The sequence below is a fragment of the Solanum pennellii genome, chromosome 8, assembly GCF_001406875.1.
Source record: "Solanum pennellii chromosome 8, SPENNV200".
Taxonomy (NCBI): domain Eukaryota; kingdom Viridiplantae; phylum Streptophyta; class Magnoliopsida; order Solanales; family Solanaceae; genus Solanum; species Solanum pennellii.
In genome coordinates, this window is record NC_028644.1 from 28,895,247 (window position 1) to 28,914,210 (window position 18,964).

Below are 18,964 nucleotides of genomic sequence, written 5' to 3' on the forward strand. Positions count from 1 at the left end.
AGAAGGTAGCCCTGAAAACAAACCTCTGGCAGTGAGCATTTGCATCAGGCTACTAGTTACCACAAAGGTGTGGCCTGGTGGTAGAGGGGGCAAGACAAGTGGCCCATCGGAGTCTGCTATATTGTCATAGCCTCTGTAGTATTCTTGGGGCCGTGGAGCGGGATTTTGTCCCCTCTGTTGGTTTTCACCCGGAGCATCGGGTAGCAACTGACCATGAACATCAACCGGAGCTGGATGTTCTGGTTTGGATCATGATCATTAATTCCCAAGTTTCGATTCATGTTGCATAGTGTACGCTCTAATTCGTGATCGTAGGGAAACAAGGGTTCTCTTCCTCTCCGTGTATTTGGCATACAAGGCAGATGGTTCTGCAAAAATCAAAAACAATAAAACAAAGTAACATCAAGAAAATATTGACTAAACTATAGTAATAAGTTTAAATGAATCTAAAAACTACTTTCCCCGGCAGCGGCGCCAAAATTTGATAAGCTCAAACTTATTTCTCAAATAAGAAGTAAAGTGGTCGTATCAAGTAAAGAACACAACTAATGAGGTTGGGATCGTTCCCATGAGGAAAATAGTTCAGAATTAACTTCAATCTATTATTACTACTATTTAGTCAATTATTTCTTTGGAAAGCAAAGACAATAAAAGGGGGGTTTTTACTTCTAAATGAATGAAAATAACTATCTAATTAAAGGAGACAACTAACAGTTTCAAATGTTGGAGTTTAATCAATTAATAAAAGTAATTAGGGTTTACGTGTTCCCCACAGGTTTCTAACTTGATAACTCTAACTATAACAATTCTTTCCTAGTATCTTGCATGCAATGTGATAAGTTATGTATATCTAAATCCTTGGTCCGACATCAAGAAAATTTCACTCCGCACCTTGGTCCGGCTACGTGTGCTGCTATACTAACCCTTACCTTTACCTCATATTAAGCATCGTATTCGATAATTGACTAAGTTATTACCTCGTACCAATCAATACTAGCCTATTAGATAGTATACACTAAATCTATGTTGATAATTATTTTCCTATTATCTACCTCCTTGGTGCGGCAAGTAGCATTACGGCGAGTTCTAACGTTGTCTATCCGTTAAAAAGACTTCTAAGCGAAAGAATTATCAATACATGCAAGACACTATTCTAGAATTGTTATTTTAGTTAAGTTTTACCTCATTATTCGCCTATGGTTCCCACAACCCTAGTTATGGAGTTTAGTTACCCATAGTCATAATCACAATATTCAAATATGTAATATAAGAATTCATGCACTTACTTCAATGATAAAGAATAAAATCCAGAAGTTCACTTGATTAATCAACAAAAATCACCAACAATCAATTACTGAAATTAATTGAATACTAAAGATTCTCCAAAAGTGTAATAATAATCACAAAGTCTAATCCACAAAAGAAGCTCAAGTAATCAAGAGTCTAACTATATGAAAATCTAACTACCAAAGAGTCTAACCCCAAAAACGAGGTTTTTTGAACTATTCATAAAAAACAAAAACCTAATTAAATAAGGACTCTATTTGCTGGAAATCTGTCAAAATGCGGCTGGGTCGACGGACCTCGCGACGGATCGTCATGGTCCCGCCGGGCCGTCATGGACTCCGTCGTCCCATACTTGTTCAATTTCTTCTGCTGCTCTCTTCATTACCCACGACGGCAGGTATGACGGATCGTCACAGGCACAACGGTCCGTCGAGGGTCTCCGTTCCAAAACACTTGAACTGTTGGAATTTGGGTACTGAGACTACTTCTCTGATCTTCATGACGAACCAGCTGGACGGACCGTCATGGCTACAACGGTCTGTCACGCACTCCGTAACCCCAAAGTTGGTCAGAATTCCCCATCTTCCTTCAGCAGCTGCACTACGATGCCACCTACGGACCGTCACGAGAACGACGAACCGTCACAAGCTCCGTAGGTGGTACTTTTCTGCATTTCTTGCTCAAAAAACCTCCACATTCATTTTTTAGACAGATTTCCTGCAAATAAAGAGAAAATTACATAAAAATTAATATAAAAAGGCTTTTGGACACAGTAAACTTAAGGAAAAAGCATTGAAAATACCGTGAAACCACGGTATATCACCCCTCTATGGAGATCAAAAGAGAATATATATAGCAGAAAGATTAGGGTTCCGATTTTTGGGGTGGAAAAGGGTAGAAAGGGAATTCTAAAAACCCACATCCATTAAAAATTCAAATAATCTCCCTTTTTGGAAGATCATCCTTTCTCTGAAATATGAAAACCCTTCCGAAAATGGGGAAGAAAGATGGACGACTTTGATTACTTCTGCGTCCTTGAAGCTCGACGTGGAACCATCTTATGCTGGCCAATACCATTCGCGTGTCTCAATTTGCTGCTGCGATATCAGACGAGAAAATGACGTTGAGGCATGAGACAAAAACCACCGTACTAGTCTCTGTTTTTGGTCGTTGCTCGTCGCGCGTGAAGAGAGCCGCTTCGGATATGTATTCTATGTTGGAGTCGTTGTTGATGCGCTACTGTATTACTTTTCTGGATTTCTACTACTGAAAAGGAAACGGGCGGGTCGGGGCTATTGGATTTGGACTGGGGTTAATGGGAAATGGGCCTGGGTCGATTTTGCTGCATATTTTAGGAGTGGCCTGGTCTAAAGATGTGTTAATAGGGAAATAGGGCTGAGATTTTGAAGTGTTAGAAAATGAATAGGAGCCCAAAATTTGATCTTTAGAATTAGTAAATTGGTCGAATCGAGGCACTTAGTGAATTTTGATGGACATAATTAAAATAAGACGAGTTAATATGAATCAATTAATAGGCTTCTTAATTTAACCAAACAAAATAATTAACTTCGTCATAAAATAATTAATTTAAATATAATCTAATTAATTAAAAGTTACAATCATAATATGAACTTAACTAAAGTAACAAATATTTGACTAAAACAAAATCTTTCTAGACTCCTTCGGATGTTCTTAAGATATACTAAATATACAGGAAATTATATAAAACAAATTTATTATCTAAAATTTTTAAATGAATAATATTAATTTAAAATAACTTGAAAAATATTTGACTTTTATGAAACTAATTGCTTTTATTCATTTGAAATTTAAGAAGCTTCGTGAATCAATTTTTATCGGGGAGGGTCAAAATTAGATGTCAACAACTGTCTCTCATTTTACTTGGATTGATGCAAGAAATTCTAGGAAAATGAAATTGATCATTCAATTTTGACTGACCCCATACTCATATTAGAAGAGGGATTTGCTATGAACTTTAAGAATTATGGCCGAACCCCAGAAATTGGTTCCCTACACATCTCAGGCTACATGAGAATTCAGGCCACTTGTAGTTTAATACACTTGATTTAACGCACGATTTTGAATAAATTCAAAATTCATCCCGACACAAGATTATGAGGGAATCGAAATTCTTGCGTGTAAGATTTAAGATTGAATGTTGGAATACAGATGAGTTTTCAATGTTGAGCTCGCCTACATATCCTTAAACCTCAGGAATCAGGCTATTTGTAGTTCGAATTGATCGATTGAAAATGAAATCTATTATGTTAGATAACCTTTGGTTTCGGACAAATAACAAATTAAATGAGTATTAAAATAAGGCTTGTAACCTCTTATCCATGAATGTGGCGTGTTTCACACCCATAATTAAGATCTTACACGAACATAATTTCCAAAACTCTTGGCGCATTATCACTTAGATTGGAAACTTGTCTCTGGTAGATACCAAAATTCCCGGATGTGAGACCAAAACTGACAATACCCAAAGAAAAACCCACATGACTTCTGATAGGGGTGTGGTTTGATTGTGGTGGAAGTCGCTCCTCTGCTCGCGTCCTAAGAGTTTGACACTCCACTTTGGACTATGTCCTAATTCGCTGCTAAGAAAAAGGTCCACATTCTGCTGCATCCTTTTTTGATGTCGTCCGCACCTGTGGTTTGTTTTTTTGGAGAATTCATCCTTTCGGATGCTCTCGACAAAGACTGAGACAAAATTCATAAGTATAAAAATGTAATTCAAATGGGAGATAATGTCTTTTACCGTGTTGTCACTTAGTTGTTCTCCTACAACATTTGACGTCAACTCAATCGATTTGACGTAAAGTAAATAAAGCTTATGTCTTGTGTTTGCAATAATCTTCAATGTACTCTTCCTTTGATGTCAAAAAAATTAAAGTTGATGCAATGTTGATATTTCTCTTTGTTGTCTTCGATGATTCTCTTCGCATTCATCCTTGTCAAATGAAGATGCAGTTGATACCGATGTGTAAATATTTCTCTTGATATGAACTATTCCTTCTCTGGCAGTGCATGATTACTTGCGGGGCATGGATATATTCCCGCGATGCATGAAATTCTACGAGGTATGAAATTTTCTCGCGATGCATAACTTTCTGCGAGGCATGAATATCTTCTCGCGATGCATAATTTTCTGCGAGGCATTTAATTTTTCCCGCGATGCATAGCTTTCGGCGAGGCATGGATATCTTTTCGCGATTCATGGATATTAACCTGCGATACATGTGTATGAACTCATGATGCATGATCTTCCACGATGCATGAACATTGACTCACGATGCATGACCTTCCGCGATGCATGAATATTGACTCGCGATGCATGATCTTCCCCGATGCATGAATATTGACTCGCGATTCATGGATCTTCCACGATGCATGAATATTGACTCGTGATGCATGATCTTCTGCAATGTGTAAGTATTGACTCGCGATGCGTGAGTATTAACTCGCGATGCATGATCTTTCACGATGCACAAATATTGACTCGCGATGCATGATCTTCCGTGATGCATGAATATTGACTCTCGATGTTATCCTTGGTACCAAATGAAGATAGTGCTTCAATCAAGCAACATAGTGATCTTCTGGGTGCCTTCTAGTTAATCATATTGTGTCCATTGAAAATAACGATAAAATAATTATCTAGATAGTGTATTGTCTTGATCGATAATAAAATAAATGACCCCTCCGGGTAGTGTATTGTCTTGATCGACAATAAAATAAATGACCCCTCCGGGTAGTGTACAGTCTCACATCTTATATTATAATGCAGAAGATATCGTTTACGGAGATCGTAAATTTTTTCTTGAGATTTTTTCGCTTGATTCACCTTCGAATCTAGTTGGACGCACCTCATAGACTTCATGTTGTTGGATATTGACCAAAATAAACCATTCACATTCCAAAGTCTCCGGTATGAGCAATATGAAATAATTCCTGCGTTAACAGGAGAAACTTTGAATTTTGGGAGGGCTTCCTCCTCCTTTGACTTATCCACATTCATCGATCAGAGGAATTTGCTGATATCAAAGAAAATCTATAAACCTGCGTCCACAGAAAAATTGTTAGTTTTAAAATAAACTGATCTGTGCCGACTTCTTCAGTTGTCTGCTCTTTGTCTTGCTATCTCCGGTTGATCTTCTTGATCTCCCAACTCTTAATAGATAGGACAAACTATTTGATACCAAAACAAATGAAACATAAAAGGAAAATCTTTAGGAAAATAAAATTTTGAGAAGTAATATTTTGAAGAGGGTCACTGCCAAGTGTCATGTCACGTCAGGTTTAGCGAACTTCTTTGAGCCTGATGCTTGGAGGTACATCTGATTATTCGATGGGGAGTATTCCAAGCACTTTAGACTGCCCATGTTGAAATTTTGAGGCCATCCTTAAAATTTCTGTCCCAGTTACAAGTTATGACTTATCTTCAACTCTCAGTAAGTATATTATGGAATTTTCGAGATCTTCTCAAAAATTCTTTCCCAGTTGCAAATCTCAAAACCTTTCAGTATTGACTTGCTAAGGAAGAATCTTCTTCTTGAGAATTTTTGAGTCCCTCTCAAAAATTCTGTCGCGGTTTCTACTGTAAAGAGGAATATAAATCTTACGGGAGATATGACCGAACCCTTGTGGCGTCTACGTATCCCGTTGAGGCAGGAATCAGGTCAAACGTAGTTCCCCCTCAAAGGTTGACAACAATAAGAAATTTACAAAGAAACCGACTGATGCTGACATAGGCCGCCTATGTATCTCATTCTTGAGAATTCAGGTCGAACGTAGTTCAAACAAAAGAAATACTTAAATGGGATATGAGGCCGACATAGGCCACCTACGTATCTCATTCTTGAGAATTCAGGTCACAAAAGTTCATTACAAGAGGGATAAAATTTTAAACAAAGCAAATACAAGCAAAATAGAACAATTAAAAATAAATGGCAGAAATAAAAACTGAAACTTCACACGTAGTATCTCTTGACAATATCTGAATTGATTGATTTCGTCCATGTGGTGCCATCCATATCCTATAGGACCAAAGCACCTCGAGATAATACCTTGCAAACCATGTAAGGTCCTTGCCAATTTGGTGCAAATTTTCCTTTGTACTCATCTTGATGAGGAAAGATGCGCTTAAGGACCAACCGATCGATTTACCAAATTCTGGCTTTGACTCTCTTGTGGAAAGCAGGAATCATTCTCTGTGGATACAACTGACCATGACAAATGACAACCATTTTCTTCTCATCAATCAAAGTTAGTTGATCAATCCGCTTGCTGACCCATTCAACATTACTTAACTCAGCTTCTTGGATGATTCTAAACGATGGTATTTCAACTTTAGCAGGTATGACTGCTTCTGTTCCATACACTAGTAAGTATGGAGTAGCTCCAATCGATGTTCGGACGGTCATTCGATAACCCAACAAAGCATATTGTAGCATCTCATGCCAACCTCGGTGATTGTCAATCATTTTCCTCAGAATCTTATTGATATTCTTATTGGCAGCCTCTACAGCTCCATTCATTTGGGGATGATAAGCGCTTGATTTACGATGAGTAACCTTAAATTGTTCACAAATATCTCTCATCAAGTGACTATTGAGATTTGCACCATTATCAATAATGATGGATTCTGGTACTCTAATCCTGCATATCAGATTGTTGCAAACAAAATCAGCTACAACTTTCTTGGTTACTGACTTGTAAGATGCTGCTTCCACCCACTTGGTGAAGTAATCAATAGCAACCAAAATGAATCTATGTCCATTAGAAGAGGCCGTCTCTATCGGACCGATGATATCCATGCCCAAAGCTACAAATGGCCAAGGTGAACTCATAGCATAAAGTTCGTGAGGCGGCACTCGGATCAAATCACCGTGCACTTGATTATGACAGTTTTGCACAAATTTGCAACAATCATTTTCAATAGTCATCCAGAAATAACCAGCTCGAAGGATCTTTCTTGCCAAAGTGAGCCCATTCATATGCGTGCCACAAACTACGACATGTATCTGTTCAATAAGCTTTACGGCTTTAACAGCATCGACGCATATGAGAAGACCTATGTCTGGAGTCCTCCTATAAAAGATTTCTCCACTTAGAAAGATATTAAGATCCATACGATGTATCGACTTCTTTTGGTTGGATGTGACATCTTCAGGATAACTCCCGGTCTCTAAGTACCTCTCTATATAAAAATACCATGGCAAACCATCTGGTTCTGCTTCAACGTGTGAACAATGGACCGGATGTTCTTTCAACTCTATATCCAGAGTATCGATATAATCAATATCTGGATGCTTAATCATAGAAGCAATGGTGGCGAGAGCATCAGCCAACTCATTCTGTATTCTGGGAGTATGTCTAAACTCGATCTTGCGAAGTCTTTTGCACAACTTTTGTACATACTATACATAAGGTATACTCTTCAGGTTCTTCACAGCCCATTCTCCCTTAACCTGATAAATCAACAAATCTGAGTCTCCAATGATTAATAGCTCGTGGACATTCATTTCAATGGCCATTTTAAAACCAAGAATACAAGCTTCCTATTCGGCCATGTTGTTCGTGTAATTAAATCGGTGTTTAGCCGCCATGGGATAGTGTGAACCAGATTTTGACACTAAAACCGCTCCGGTGCCTTTCCCTTGGTGATTGGCCGCTGCATCAAAGAATAATCTCCAGCCAGGATACATTTCAGAAGTATCTTCACTCACAAATGATACTTCCTCGTCGTGAAAATAAGTCTTGAGTGGTTCATATTCTTCATCGACAGGATTTTTTGCAAGATGATCAGCGAAGGTATGTGCCTTGATAGCTTTCTGAGTCACATACACAATGTAAAATTCACTCAACAACATTTGCCATTTAGCTAAGTTTCCGGTCGGCATCGCCTTCTGGAAAATATACTTCAACGGGTCCATTCTTGAGATGAGATATATAGTATAAGAAGACAAATAATGTCTCAACTTCTGGGCATGACAAGTCAAAGCACAACAAGTTCTCTCCAACAGAGTGTAACGAGACTCTTATGGAGTAAACTTCTTGCGTATGTAATAGATAGCTATTTCTTTCTTTCCTATCTCACCGAGCACATATTCGAATGCACTATCTGAGATGGACAAATACAACAACAATGGACTCCCTTCACGTGGGTGAACCAATACTGGTGGATTTGATAAATAGTTCTTGATAGCGTCGAAAGCAGTCTGACACTCTTCAGTCCACTTTGTCAGAGCGTCCTTGTTCAACAGCTTGATGATGGGCTCACACACCACGATTGATTGAGCTATGAATCGACTAATGTAGTTCAAACTTCCTAAGAAACTCATCACCTCTTTTCTCGTCTTCGGTTGAGGTAACTCTTGAATTTCTTTAATCTTGGAAGGATCGAACTCGATACCCCTTCTGCTTACTATAAATCCCAACACTTGCCGGCTGGCACCCCAAAAGAATATTTGGTAGGATTTAACTTTAAGTTGTAATGCCGAAAACGATCGAAAAATTTCTACAAGTGAGTCAAGTGGTCCGAACTCTCGCGGGACTTTATTATGACGTCATCCACATACACCTCGATCTCCTTATGAATCATATCATTAAATGTAGTCGTCATAGCCCTCATTTAGGTAGCACCAACATTCTTGAGGTCAAATGGCATCACCTTGTAATGATATACACTCCAAGGTGTAATAAAAGCTGTCTTTTCTGTATCTTCGTCGTCCATCAGACACTGATGATAACCTGCATAACAATCCACAAATGACTGCATTTCATGTTTAGCACAATTATCGATCAGAATATGAATGTTCAGTAATGGAAAATTATATTTAAGGCTGGATTTGTTGATATCCCTGTAGTTGACACAAATTCTGATCTTCCCATCTTTTTTGGCGATCGGAACAACATTGGCCAACCACGTTGGGCATTGGGTCACTTCTAACAATCGAGACTCAATCTGCTTGGTGATCTCTTCTTTAATCTTTACACTCAACTCAGGATTGAAATTCCGAGCCTTCTGTTTCACTAGAACGAACCCTAGGTTGATTAATAACTTGTGAGACACCACATTGGTACTCAGCCCTAACATGTCGCTGACTTCCTAGATGAACACATCAATGTACTCAGTGAGTAAATGACTCAGGCCCTTTCTTTGATCTTCATTCAAGTGAATGCTGATTTTGACCTCTATGACACATTCTTGGTCTCCATGATTTACACTTTCAGTTTCCTCTAAATTCGACCTATGCTGATTTTCAAACTGCAAAAATTCTTCAGCAACATATTTTGGTGCCTCAATTTCCTCTTCGTATTCATCAACCTCATCATCACCTGCCTCGTTTTGTTCGTTTAGCTCGTGACATGACATGAAATTTGCAGGTTTAAAACTTAAATTACTGAAACTATAAATAGACAAAGTTAGGAAAGTAGAATATAGCAAATAAATAATCAAGCAAATGTTCAATAAAGGAGGCTTTTAATTAAATTGGAAAACAGTGCAAACTTTGGCCATGGAAAGGGACATGTTGCCTTTTTAAACATCACAAGAAAATTTAGAAGTTCAAATAAGCAAAATGATGGGTCTCCAGCCTCTTCCGGACTACCACCGATTTAAATAAGCATAAATGATGACCTTCCACCAAGGAGTTCGGGGAATCAGGATCGCTGTGAAGGTCCAATTTTGCAGCATCTCCCCGGGCTCACCATCGCGGATAACATCTTGATCGACCTCTTCTTCTATCATGGCACCAATTTCTTCAAAAAGCTTGCAAATTCCTTCCCCGAGTCCATCACGATCAGCTTACTCCCGGACTGGAAATGATTGATACAGATGTGGGATCAGCTTAACTAATGCTTGATCATTCTTCTTCTTCGTCTTCATATCATCATCTGTGGGGATGTACCCTAAACCATATCTGGATCCTTTGGCGGGGACCGAAATAGTCTCAATAATTTCTTGGGATTTTCTTCCCAATCCGAAACCTGGTTCAAAACCATTTTGCAGCATTACAGTGGCTATCATCTTGTACACGGCAGGCATGAGATTCTATGGGGCCAAGTCCTCACCGGTGGCATTTACCAGCTCCACCGTGTAGAAATCTATACCTTGCGATACCTCATCAATAATTGGCGACTGTCTTCCTATGTGACTCCCTTCGCCATGAATAACCACCTCTTCATTTTTCCAAAAAATTTTCATCATCTGATGCACAGTAGAAGGGACAACTCCAGCCATATGGATGAAAAGCCTTCCCACAAGAAGGTTATAGCTGGTATCGAAGTCCAAGACTTGAAACTGTGCATTGAATTCTGCTGAACCTATTTGGATGATCAGATTCACCACTACCAACGTATCTCTTTGTACTCTGTCAAAGGCTCTTACATTGACTTGGTTTTGTTCCACCTTTCGCAAGTCAAACCTTAACTGCCTTAATATTGATAATAGGCAAATGTTCAGACCGAATCCATTGTCCACCAGGACTTAATTTATGACCTTCTCACGGCATACAACAATGATGTGTAACACCTTGTTGTGTGACCTCCACTCAAAAGGCAACTCGTCATCACAAAAGCTAATCCGATGTCCTCGGATAACTTGGTTAATCATGGCATCCACATTATCGCTGCTTGTGCTGACGGGCAACATACGTATCATCAAGAGACTTCATCAAGGCCTGTCTGTGCAATTGGGAGATCATCAGCAGGGCTCACACGGAAATCTGGGCTGGAGTCTTCTCCAAATGGTTATCAATAGAATAATCTTTTGGCTACATCTTTCTCCAGAATTCCTCCGCTTCTCCTTCGCTTATCGACCTTTTACCCTGATCCTTCTTCTGTCCTCCAAGGGCCAATTCTTCGGGAGTATATAATCTCCAAGATTGAGTCATATGCCGACCATTGGATATGGTAATTAGAGTTTGAAGAAGGTGACAAAGTGTATCCAAAAATTTCGCCTATGAAAGGGGTGGTGAGATTTGACAATAAAGGGAATTTGAGTCCTCATTATGTGTGTCCCTATGAAATACTGCAAAGGGTTGGTAAGGTTGCATATGAATTGAAACTCCCTAGCGAACTATCCTTGGTTCATCCGGTTTTCCATGTTTTCATGCTTAAGAAGTGTTTCGGTTATCCCGAGTCTATTCTTCCTATTAAGGGTCTTGGTGAGAAAGAGAATCTCTCTTATGAGGAGGTTCCAGTTCAAATCTTTGATAGGTAAGTGAATATGCTAAGGAATAAAGAGGTGGCTTCCGTAAAGGTGTTATGCAAGAATCAACTAGTTGAGGGTGCAAATAATGACTAAATTTTAAGTTGTTTTGATTTTTGGTGAAGTTTTGCAAAAAATTTCTTAATGTTGTGAAATTACAGTGAAGTATGCCTATAGACTAGGGAAATTACAATTTTGCTTTTCTTGAGTATACGTTGTGAATGATATTGTGAGTCTTTATGACATGATATTGAGAATATTGATAAGTTGAGAATTTGCATAATTGACTCCTTAATGGTATGTTGAGCTCATGTTGTTGTGAGAAGGAAATTCCACATATTGTGATTATGAGCCTTGTGTGTGGTAATTGAAGTTTTAATTGCTATGGGTTAATGCCATGATTGATGATTGTAACTCATATTTGTATTGTTGTTGGTTGGGTTTCTACTCTTGAGTCTATTCCTTCCTTGTAAAGAATTTTAGTGTCATTCAGGGACAAATGTTCTTAAGGGGGGGGGGGATATGTAACACCCCGAGAGTCTAAGACGTGTTCTAGAGCCTAACATAATTGTCAAAAGGTTTCGACACTTTTTAAGGTCAATTTTAATGTATATAAGTTATTAGGAAGTTTAGAAAGCAAAACGTCAAAAAATACTAATGACGTCCGAGAACTAGTTCAATGAGGTTCTAGTGTGCTTTAGCCTATTTGACTATGTTTTAAGAGTTGGAAAATGATAAATTTTAGTGGAAGGGTGTCCAACACGTATAAGAGTTAGTTTATAGTAAAAACATTCTGGTACGACTCCCCAAGGACCAACAAAGGAACCTTGAGGACGTCCCTTGAAATTTGGAAAAAGCTGCAAAGGCAGTGTGCACAAACGAGTGCAATCGACGGATTGTGTGCCAATCGGCGGGGCGTAGATGTCCACCATCGATGGTCCCTTTGAAAAATACATGGGAGACCTGTTTTGGAAAGTCTCTTGCCAAAATTACAGATTAAAAGGACGGTTGGCTCTTGGTTCGTCGATTGAAAAACGTGGCGTAGACGTGATCTTGCAATGAGTCCATTGGTTTTTCTGCACGTTTTTAGTTTGGTCAAATTAATTAATTAGGTGGTTAGTAAATTATTTAAGGGATAATACAGGTTTAGTTAGGTTGGTTAATGACCCATATAAATAACCTAACCTAATTAATCTAACATAACCCTCATGATTTCCACAACCCAAAGTGTTGTTCCTTCTCTCTTCTTTCTCTCTCCCAAGTAGAAGAACACCATAGAAGGTCAAATTCAAGGGGTTCTAGGGCTTCTAGAGATCAAAGTTTTTCCATCAAACTACATCAATCAACAAGGTATGAGATTCTTTTTGTCACGACCGGAGTCTATACCCTAGCCGAAACCGGCGTCGTTGACCTCTCAGAGGTCGCAGACAAGCCTACATATGTCATCGGTACATCATCTAGGTAAATCTTAGCAGAAAATTAGAAATTTTTGTTTAGTTGAACTATACATAGACTTCATAATAGGAAACATCATATTCGAATAAGATCATCTACATAATTTCATAATCGTTCATAACAACCATCTACTACCAAGATACTCAAATGACTGAAATAGTTCATAACTGCATTAAATGTATACTTTCCAAAATGGCACCAATACAATGTTTGAAACAAGTGAGAAAGAAACTCTAGTGGAACATCCTCCACTAGCTCATGTCTACATCTAAGCTAGAATATAAAAGATAGGCATCCTCGAAAGCAAGAGGTCCTACCAAGTCTGAATGAATGCTCCACGTCCGGATAACTTCAGCGTAGTCTCGTAATGCTCTAGCGTTCACCTGCACCTGCACCTAAAAGTAGAGAGTTGTATGAGATTAGTACACAGTTGTACTAAGTATAGGTATATGAAAGCACACACCAAGGACATGCATGATTAAGAAGAGCTCTCTCCTAACGATATGAGTTATGAAAAGTCAAGTTAGTGGACTTGCCAAATCGGAATAGGAAAGTCATGCTATGAGAGTGACATGCATCATCATACATATCATTTTGCAAACAGCACATAACATATTGCACATAGCATATAACATAGTTCATATCATTCATTCATACACCATGAGACCTTGGAATCATGGACTTGACATTAAGACTTCCCAAAATGAGGGCTCAACATATGGGAACTCAACTAGGGAGCCTTCTTTAGCAAACATAGAGTCTGCTTCATTCATTCATACGTACTTCATTTTCATTCGTTCATAAGCTAGTGTAAACACCAGCCATACTTAGGATGTAGTTTAAGACTTTCATCGGGTTCGCTGTGGAATGACCAAGAATGACCTAGTGTCATTACTTAAGTCTAGCTCACCTCTTGATTATCCTATCCTAACACCTTTTCTGTCGTTCATTTAATTATGTGCATTACTTGAGGCTAGCCTCATTCTTTCTTTAAGAACTTTAACCTTAACCGACATAGATCATGTGAGCATCATGAAATCCAGTGTTTAACCCCACACCTTTAAGAGGTGGAATCACCGGCCAAAGTGAACGAAAACATTCTAGCGTATATAGGGAACCGAACCCTGCTAGAAACCTATATTGGCAGTATAGGCTAAAAGACTAGGATATACAAAGAGACGCATACCCGTCTGGACGGACAATCTCATCTCATGAGAATTACACGAACCTCTACCTTCCCGAAAGAAGGAATCACAACTCATAGCTAGCCTATCGGTGCTCAGTATAAAGCTCCATTACATTCATCTCACACATCATAGAAGCTGGATTCTAGCACGAGGCATCATAGCTCATTAGATGATTTCTCATCTCATCATTAGTATTAAGTATGATTTAACTTCAATACTTTCATTAGAGTGTTCATAGAGACTGGTCTCTTCATTAACCTTACACTCTCATAGGTGAGTACATCTTGGTAACATTTAGTTAGGGTCTTTTGAGATTTCTCTCACCTTTCATATTAGCTTCTTATTAAGTTGTCACCACCTTCATTAACATTAGCACATTTACTCTTCATAATTACTCACCCCTTTTATGTGAATATTCATTTCATCGTATGCCAATATGCTTGCCCCTTTAATGTGTGTCACACTCTTACTTAACCCCTTTGGGCTTTCATTATCTCATTACATAACATCTTAGGCTCACCTAATTTTAAACGTCTGCTAGACTTATGAGTCCACACATACAAGACATGAGGCTTCATTCATAGTTTGTCTAAGTGATTCATATTTATCCAAGATTATGTGGTACAAGACTTATGCATCTTGGATATGCCAAGATATTGATTTCGATCATTGGAGACAGCATTAATTAAATATTTGTTCACGTATGACTTATGTATTAATACAGAATTGGGAAAGGGAACCCGATTTTGAATCCCTTAAGAAACACTTAATCTTATATTAAACTTTATGATTGCATTTTTGAGATTTGGGGGACCTTACTTCGATCCCTATCACTCCCATAATATTTCCTTTCTTTTCCTCTTCTCTTTTTCGTTTACGACAATGAGGTTGTGGAATCTATCCTCCACAAGCTCATTCTTTTTCTCTTAATTTATCTCTTAACTTTCTCACCTATGCAAGAGGTTGTGGGTTCAATCCCCACTCACCACATTTATTTTTCTCCTTTATTTTTCTCCTAACTCTCTCATCTATTCAGAAGGTTGTGGGTTCAATCCCCACTCACCACATTTATTTTTCCTTTGGTTTTACTCAAGAAATTTTTATATAATTATCATTTGGTGAGGTCTTGGGTTCAATTCCCAATGACCTCACAATTTTTAAAATTTTTTAAAACATAGCTCACTTTTAAAAATTTTGGCAGAGATCAACATTTCCAGCAAGGTGGAAATTTGGTCTCTTTCAATCCATCTTTCTCTCAAGTTTTAATGTTTATTCTTGGAGTAATTCGGTTGACATTTTTCCAGCAACATTACCCTTATATGAACATCATACTTTTAACATTTACATATACGAAAACACAACATTTATAACACACAAATTTTAGGCACCAACATAATTAATTTACAGCACACCCATGCTCAAATAATTAATGTAAAACACTTTTCCGGAATACATCTTTCATTCCTTACATAATTTCCAAATACACATTCAATAAATAATCACAACCAGACATAAAATTATCTACCAGAAGATATACCAACGCATGCTTTGAATCTTTGAAAGGATCTAGTAACAGGGGCATGCAACGAGGACAACCTTAGTTTTTCAATTGCGATTAAACTAAACCTTAAGAGTCTTTTGGGAAAGGGGCCAAGAGAGAATAAAAACCATACCTTAATGTCGTTCAACACTTGTTTTAATGCTTCCTATTCTCATGACACCATTGCCTCACCACCAAACTCCAAAACCTAATGCGTCGAGAAGAATGTTGTTGATTTTCGTTTTTAGCTAGCTTTTCATTTGAGTTTTTGTGTGTAAGTTCTTCAAGAGTGAAGAACTATCATTTTCAGATCTTTTGCTGATGAAAAACGTGAGAATAAGAGGATTAGGATTTGGAGAGTTAGGTGGAGACTTAGTCAACTAGGACTCCCCATTATTTATTATTATTATTATTATTATTATTATTATTATTATTATTATTATTATTATTTCATTAAAATCTGATTTTACTTTAATTAAATCAGCAAATTAAATATTAATTAATTTAACTAATTCACTAAATACAATAAATCGATTAACTCATTGCTTCCACCAAGGCTCGAACTGGGGTGAGGCAAAATTTTGCTTAAAGGGTCAATTTCGGCCACCTCTACCCAAATTACCCCTTAATCATATTATTTATTTATTTAATTAATTAGGGTAATTACAATACTACCCTTAGCCTGAAAAATACCAATGTACCCCTAGACCCTCCAAACTTAAGATTACCCCTTTTTAAGTCAGGTTAAGACTCATCCGGGTAAATCTTCATTTTCGGGTGCCCTACAGGGCTGGACCCAACCTTTCCTAGCTCAACTAGCTCACCAAGTTAGTTGGCTTGGCTGTTGCAGAGGTTCTGGTTCTACGCGCATCAATCCGTGTAAACCCGATCTAATCTAGGAATTCTAGATACATTAGACATTACTTAGCATAGTCATTTTTAGGGTTGTTACACTTTTCACCTTTGGGATATCTTTCCCCAAAGGGTACCTCAAAATTGATTTCAAAAAGTTGAGTTCTAACTGGGTTTTATTCCAATACGAAATTGATGTTGTGAATTGCTTTGTTTATGATTTCTTTTGGATATTAGGAGTAGATTAACATGACTTATGAATCAATTAGAATACTCCTTAATATGTTGGTCTAAGTTATAGAAGATGACCTTTTCCTCTTAACCCTAGGTTGTGATCTTGAATTGAATTGTATAATATTGACTTAATTGGTTTGGTTAGTGTGTGAATTACAATCCTATGTTGTTATTATGCTAATTATGAGTATATTGTGATATATTTTAATACAATCCTATTTCTTGAGTAATTGACCTTTATTGTGAAGTAGGTTATGAACTTGACCTAAGTCTCTAATTCTAGTTTATTTACTAGTGATGGGTTGTTGTATAATGATTCAATTGTCCTTATTATTATGTTGGTTATTATTGTGTTATAATATTACACCCATTGTTGGGTTGAATTGGAGGGTTGATGGTTAGACCTTAATGATGTCTTATGAAGGAGACTTGGTAAGTCTTGTGATCTTAACTCTTTACTTCAATTATGGTTACTTGTGATGAATTGGTGGTGTTCCATTGAAGTATACCTTATTTTAGGATTGGTAGGGTTGGTATAATAATGAATTGAAATATCTTGACTATGATTTGTGAGGTGTTGGCTAGGATGCAAATGTTATAAGGATGATGATAACTTAACAATGTACCTTGTCATGATGTGATTATGTAAATATGCTAACCTCACTTGTTTGAATTGTAATGAAAGGAAAATAGTCATGCAATTCTTATTGAGCTATAATGATGATTATATAAGGGATAGACCCTATGACCTAAACTAAGTTTTGATAAGAATGGATGAATTAAATACAGTTCGAAAGGGACGTAAGCTTAACCGAGAGAACTTGACAATGGGAGTTGTTGACTTTTCATAGAGGAAGATTCACCCAACAGTCCCACATGATGTGTTGAATAAACTATGAGGGATGCTCACCCTATCGATTCTCATGAAATGATGCTCTAATTGCCCAATGGCATGTACAGGGTTCATACCTATCTCGTAGTTCCTTAACTATGTTGCCCCCATAGGAAGGCTATCTAGTGGATCTACCTAGCAAGCTATGTTTGTGTTTGGTTCTACTTTGGCCGATAGATCACCTTCGATCAGTGTGAGGTCTTACAACACCAGATTCCACATTTTACTCTTGTGGTCTATTTTGGTTAAGGGAAGTATTCCCTAAATTAAAATGAAGTAATGAAGTGCAAACTAACTAGGGTGCCTTAAGAGGTTTGACTTAGCTTAGGTAGGGGTATGGGACTCTACTTATGCCTTGCACTAGTTTGCTTTGACGGAAGCCTTAGGAGGTTGTTCTTATGTATGTATATGCTCATAAAATGTAAATGACATGTATATTATGATCAAACATGTTAATGACACTATGTGATGTTGGTTACTCTTATGAACATATATTTGATATCTATTTCTAAAGTATGATATTTTGTACTCTTAATAATATGCCATGTGAAGTTGGACATTGGTTATGTTTCTTGTTAGGTGTACTTTATTAAATAAGGTTATGGAGCTTTGCTTAGTCATTGCACAAGTGGGCTAAATGAGAGTCATGAGTAATAGTCTTGCTCTGGTTATGTTGAAATGAACTCTTATTCATACTTGTTGATGTTATAACTTGATGATAGAGTTGTCTTGATTATATGTTTGAGTATGTTTGTATGTATGATTGACTTGGCCTTGCGATGAATTTGGTCTTGACTTGATATGTATGCGTTAAGGACTTGTATTGGTTCTTGAATGTGCATAAGACTTTCAAAATGTAAAATAGCACGCTTTAATGAAATGTTCCTTTCTAGCATGATTTTGTGATGTGTGTGCATACGGTCTCATACTTAGGAAAAGTGGTGTACTAACCCCATTTTCTTCCTTTTTCCCAACATTTTAGGTTCCGGTCATTGAAGGCTTGTGACGACTATTGAAGGAAGACTTGGATTTTCACTCTCCAAGGTGGGTAGGTCCTCACTACTTCGAGGACAATGCCATTTTCTAGTTTCAGATATTTGTTAGTCTTAAAGACAATATGTTCATTTCTTTCATTTGAGTATTAAAGATTGTATAGCCTATGTGTGGCGTTTATTGTATTGATGTATGGTCTAGGCCCAAATGTTATACTCTTGTTTTGATGGTTATGAGATGAGACATCCGGTTTTAAGACTATATATATATATATATATATATATATA